At 38.5% G+C, this 5308-nt stretch overlaps 1 non-coding gene across 1 annotated transcript; it reads left to right on the plus strand.

The window, feature by feature from the left end:
• The first annotated feature begins 2756 nt into the window (after positions 1–2756).
• LOC141723074 (small nucleolar RNA R71) lies at positions 2757–2863 on the plus strand. The gene has a single exon (XR_012576067.1). It is a non-coding gene; the product is annotated as a small nucleolar RNA R71 (small nucleolar RNA).
• The last annotated feature ends 2445 nt before the right edge of the window (positions 2864–5308 follow it).

Consider the following 5308-nt stretch of genomic DNA (forward strand, 5'->3'; position numbering starts at 1 on the left):
CAAGTTTTTCTTCAGTTTAAAAATTCAGTGTTATTTTTATCATTACGAGAATACCAAAAATTCTAGATATAAACAAGTGATTAAATCTTAACAAATAAAAAAGTATGATCATGATCTAAATCAAAAGCAATCCTAAAACTTGTGATTTTTTTTCCGGGCATGCACATCAATTCATTAAGACTTAAACATCCCTCTATTCGCCATCACTACACTCAAATCAACATCAACCAATCAATCAGAAATAGATCAACCTAAGGGATCATGTTAAATGCATGTAAATGCAACTATATGAACTCACATAAAAACAAAAACAAATATGTCCTATATGAACAATCATGCAAAATTATGAATGAAATACAACTAAACATGCAACATGAATCTATATGTATCTATATGGACACACACAAACTAATCCTTACATTATCACCCCCAAACTTAAAATCTTCAATGTCCTCATTGAAGGTAATAATATGGATTTCAGACATACCTAGTCATTGGAAAAATCACCCTCCTCGGGTGGAGGATCAGGTGTCCAATCAACCTCGACACCTGTGGCTCGGAAAAAAGTACCCAAAGCCTGTGTCAAATCTGCAGCAAAATGTTGGTGGATGTCATGCATGGCCTCAATACGCCGAATCAACCTTCTATACTGCACATCACCAAGACCAAACCTATCAACTGTCTGTGGTGCACGAGAGGGACCCTCTGTAATCTTGGGAGGAACCGTCCAGTCACCCTTTAAATTATCATAGATATATTCCAACCCCTTGTTAGGAGGTGCACCTAAAAATCCATAACTTAGATGATCTGGCAGTGGGTTGAGCTCAAGTGTGGGAGCTTCTTCAATAGATGACTCGAGACGCTCCTGAGAAATTTTCAGCTCTGCTAACCCAAGAGAATCGAATGACATATCCAACTTCCTCTTCCACGGAGGTGCATTCAAAACCTGCAGTCATTCTGCTCCTTCTTCATCTTCAATAACTGATTCCCCTATTTAAGGATATCCTTAAGGTATCTGACTTTAGCAATTGCTCAAGCTCCGAATTCACGACAAAATCGACCCGCTCTACTTTAAAGCACTACTCTTTATCTGAGGGTAACTTTATTTCCTTTAACACACTAAAAGTGACCTTCTGATCTTGAACCTTCACCGTAAGCTCTCCTTTTTGCACGTCAATCATAGTTCGGCCTGTAGCCAAAAATGGTCTTCCCAAGATAATGGGAATCTTCTTATCCTCCTCAAAGTCTACAATGATAAAATCAGCAGGGAAGATGAGCTTATCCACCTAAACTAAGACATCATCCACTATTCCTCGCGGATAAGCGATGGAATGATCAACTAGTTGCAATGACATGTATGTTAGTTTCGGATCAGGTCGACTAAGCTTTTTGAAAACTGACAAGGGCATCAGATTGATGCTAGCTCCTAAGTCACACAAACACTTGTCGAATGACATATTGCCAAAGGTGTAAGGTATCGTGAACCTTCCCGGGTCTTTAAGCTTAGGAGATAGTTTTTGTGGCAGCATAGCACTCCACTCTTCCGTTAGAGCAACAGTCTCTAAGTCATCGAGCTTTAATTTCTGAGAGAGAATACCTTTCATAAACTTCGCATAACTAGGCATCTGTTCAAGAGCTTCAGCGAAAGGTATGTTGATGTGAAGCTTCTTGAACACCTCCAGAAATTTAGCAAAATTCTTATCCAACTTTTGCTTCTACAACCTCTTAGGAAAAGGAGGTGGAAGATAGACCTGTTTCTCCCCTGTATTACCCTCAGGAGGAGTGTGTTCCACAGTTTTCTTCCTTGATTCCACCTCGGCATCCTTCTGCACCACTTTTTCAGCTATAATCTCATTTTCTGGAATTGGCAAAGGTGCAGAAGCACCTGCATTCTGGGCAGAGTTTTTATACTCTTCGTCTTGCTGAATTTGGGGACTTGTGACCTTTCCGGATCTCAAGGTAATGGCGTTCACCTATTCGTTAACTTCCCTCTTGCCTAGATCAGCTTCTATATCACTAGAAAGCATTTCTGGTAGTCGATTCAATGAGGCGTTAATAATTTGCCCTATCTGATTCTCTACACTCTTGATAGAAACAGTCTGGCTTTGCCATATAAGAGCCTGGTTTTTGCATATAAGCCGCAACTCCTCCAATTCAGATTTTTTATTCGAAGATAGACTTGCACCTCCATAACTTTGTTATTGAATTTGGAGTTGTTCTCTTGGTGTATATTACGATTGTGGAAAACCAGGAGGGTCGAATTACTTTGCTGCATATTGCTGATAAGGCTGTTGCATCGCACTCTGATTTTTGCTCCAACTGAAGTTAGGATGATTCCATTTGTCAGGATGATAAGTGGCTGGACTGGTTGCTGCGATCTCTGAAAGTTGCTCACAAACTGAGCTGATTCACTAGATATAGTGTATTGCTCTGTCGCATGCGAACCTGCACACAACTCACAAACACTGGTTATCTGATTAACACCAAAGTTAGCTAGAGAATCGATCTTCATAGACAACGCCTTTAGCTGAGCAGTGATAGACGTAGCTGTATCCACTTCCAGAACTTTTTCTACCTTGCCCTGTGGCAATATCTGGGTTGGATACTGATATTTATTAGTAGCCATTAGTTCAATTAGATCATAAGCTTCCTCATAGCTCTTTGCCCATAATGCTCCATCTAATGCTGCATCGAGTATGGGCCTTGACTGTGCTCCCAAACCGTTATAGAAGCACTTGATGATCATCCAATCAGGCATTCCATGATGAGGACACTTCCTAATCATCTCCTTGTAGCGCTCCCAAGCTTCACATAGAGATTCTCCCAATTACTGCGCAAATTGAGTAAGACCATTCCTCATTGCAGCTGTCTTCTCCATAGGGAAGAATTTAGTAAGAAATTTATGAACGAGATTCTCTCAAGTAGTGATAGAACCTGCTAGTAGAGAGTGTAACTAGCACATAGCTTTATCCCTCAGAGAAAAAGGGAAAAGCCTCAGCTTTACAACATCTTCAGAAATATTGTTGAACTTGAAGGTGTCACAGATTTCGATGAAATCCCTAATATACATATTAAGATCTTCAATCGGAGAACCCCCAAACTGGATTGAATTATGTACCATCTAAATCGTGCCAAGATTGATTTTAAAGGTATTAGCTGCGATCGATGGCCTAACAATGCTAGATTGAATATCATTGATCTTGGGTTGAGAAAAATCCATCAACACTATCGTTGGTGCTGTTGGATCTCCCATTATAATGAGTACCTGAAACACAAACAAGTAAACCGTAAAATTAAAAGAATCTAAGTCAGTGAACTTTAACGACCACTGATGTCAAGCACATAAACTAAAATTAACACCGAGTCCCCGGCAGCGGCGCCAAAAACTTGTTAGGGTAAAAATACGCGCTAAAATTACACGCAAGTATACGCGTTCGCAAGTAATATAAGATATAAATCAGATTCGTACCCATAAAGACTCTATTTAGTTAACTTAAGATTATGCACCTATGCAACAATGGTATGGCCATCGCTCAATGCTAAGACAATAATAAGTTGAGAATTTTATAACTAAGATTAAACTAACATGCAATTTACTAAGAATAAAAGTGATTGAACTAACTATATAAGACAAACATGGGATTCGAACTTCATTAAATACTTCATTCAAAGTCATTGTTCTTAACCTTAGCATGCAATGGTGATGACAACTAATCAGATAACACGAAACTAGTAAATGCCAATTGTCGTTGTACAAATACCCTACTACCAGACATCCACAGAAGAGATAGAAGCTGAATAGACACTAAATATGTTGAGACCATATATGTCTATAGAATTTGACAACATAAAGGTTTAATGAACAAGTTATCTATTGTGATTATATAGGGCAATTAAGATGGTTAAAATTACCTACAAATCATACATAATAAATACACGAACCTATGCTAGCATGGCAAGTTCTAAATCTCTATATTCACTATCGCTTCAATAGAGATTAACAAACTATCTTATATGTTAGCTACACACATAAGACGAATAAACACAACTAATACTAGGATATCAATCAATCACCACACACCAAGATATTAAAACAATTAATTATAGGAAATCCATAAGTAAATCCGTTACAACCCCATGACAATGATTAATTCATAACCGAACTCATCGTCACCATGGGTTCCAATGAAAACATGATAATAAATAATATAAGAGTATTAGGGTTCAAAAACAAATTGAAAACAAGCATCCAAGTATCAACTATACTAAAAGAACAAAGGTCTTCTTCTCTATAGTCGTCTTGTGCTCTCTAGGTCTTCTTATTGCTCTCCCTTGGCTCCTTGTTATTAAAAACAAATTATTTAGGACATATATAGGCTTCAGGGCGATCAGGGATTTGATTCTCTCAAAAATCAAGTAGAATGAGGATTCTGCCCGGACGACCCAGTGTGGCCGCCCCGAATACCAGTGCGGGCACGCGCTGTTTGTGCTATTCCAGCGTGGCCGCCCCACTTCCAAGCACGGGCGCGCCGTGCTTCTGTTGTTGGAATTCTGAGTTTTCTTCTTTTTGCTGTAACTTTTGCTCCACTCGTCAGAATTTGATGAATAAGCAGTCCATGCAAAGCTCTCAAGATCCTCTACAATTTGGGAATGGTCTTGAATTCAGATTATTGGCTCTTTTCAGCATACATTCAATAAAAGCTCCATTATTCCTCCAACTAGTGCCTGAAATGCAAAAATACATCAAAATACCAACAACTTGAGTCTGAAACATCAACTTAAGCTTGTGATTAAGCGTTCCAAGTAGATATTAAATCTACTTATCACTTCATCTGGTTGTGTAGCTTTAGGATACTCATTAATGGAAGCAAAGTACTCACGGATGTGTTCTGCTACTGAAAGTGTGTTGTTATTTGTATAAGATCTTTGATTGATCAACTAGACAGCCATCTTTGATGACAGCACATGAGAATTTTTTAAGCTATCAATCTAAACTAAAGCCTTTTGTTCTTCAGTCAGCTTTCCATTTAGAACAATCTGTAGAAACCTTGTAAACAAGATGTAATCCTGTTTCTGAGCCTGGTTCCCTAAGATCTCCTCCTAGAATAAACATACAAAGTTGATTCAGAGATTTTCAGCAACAACTACTCTAATAACTTGGTTGAATCTAGTCAGCCCATGAAATCTACCAGTCTTGGGAGCTAGACAGTAAGACAATATATTGAAGAACATATGTCATTCCTTTGGTAGGTGGCGCTTGTTAAAGTGCTTTGGAAAATTATCATTTTCCATTGTGCATCTGATTCCT

This window comes from Apium graveolens, chromosome 4 (assembly GCF_009905375.1).
Source record: "Apium graveolens cultivar Ventura chromosome 4, ASM990537v1, whole genome shotgun sequence".
Lineage (NCBI taxonomy): Eukaryota > Viridiplantae > Streptophyta > Magnoliopsida > Apiales > Apiaceae > Apium > Apium graveolens.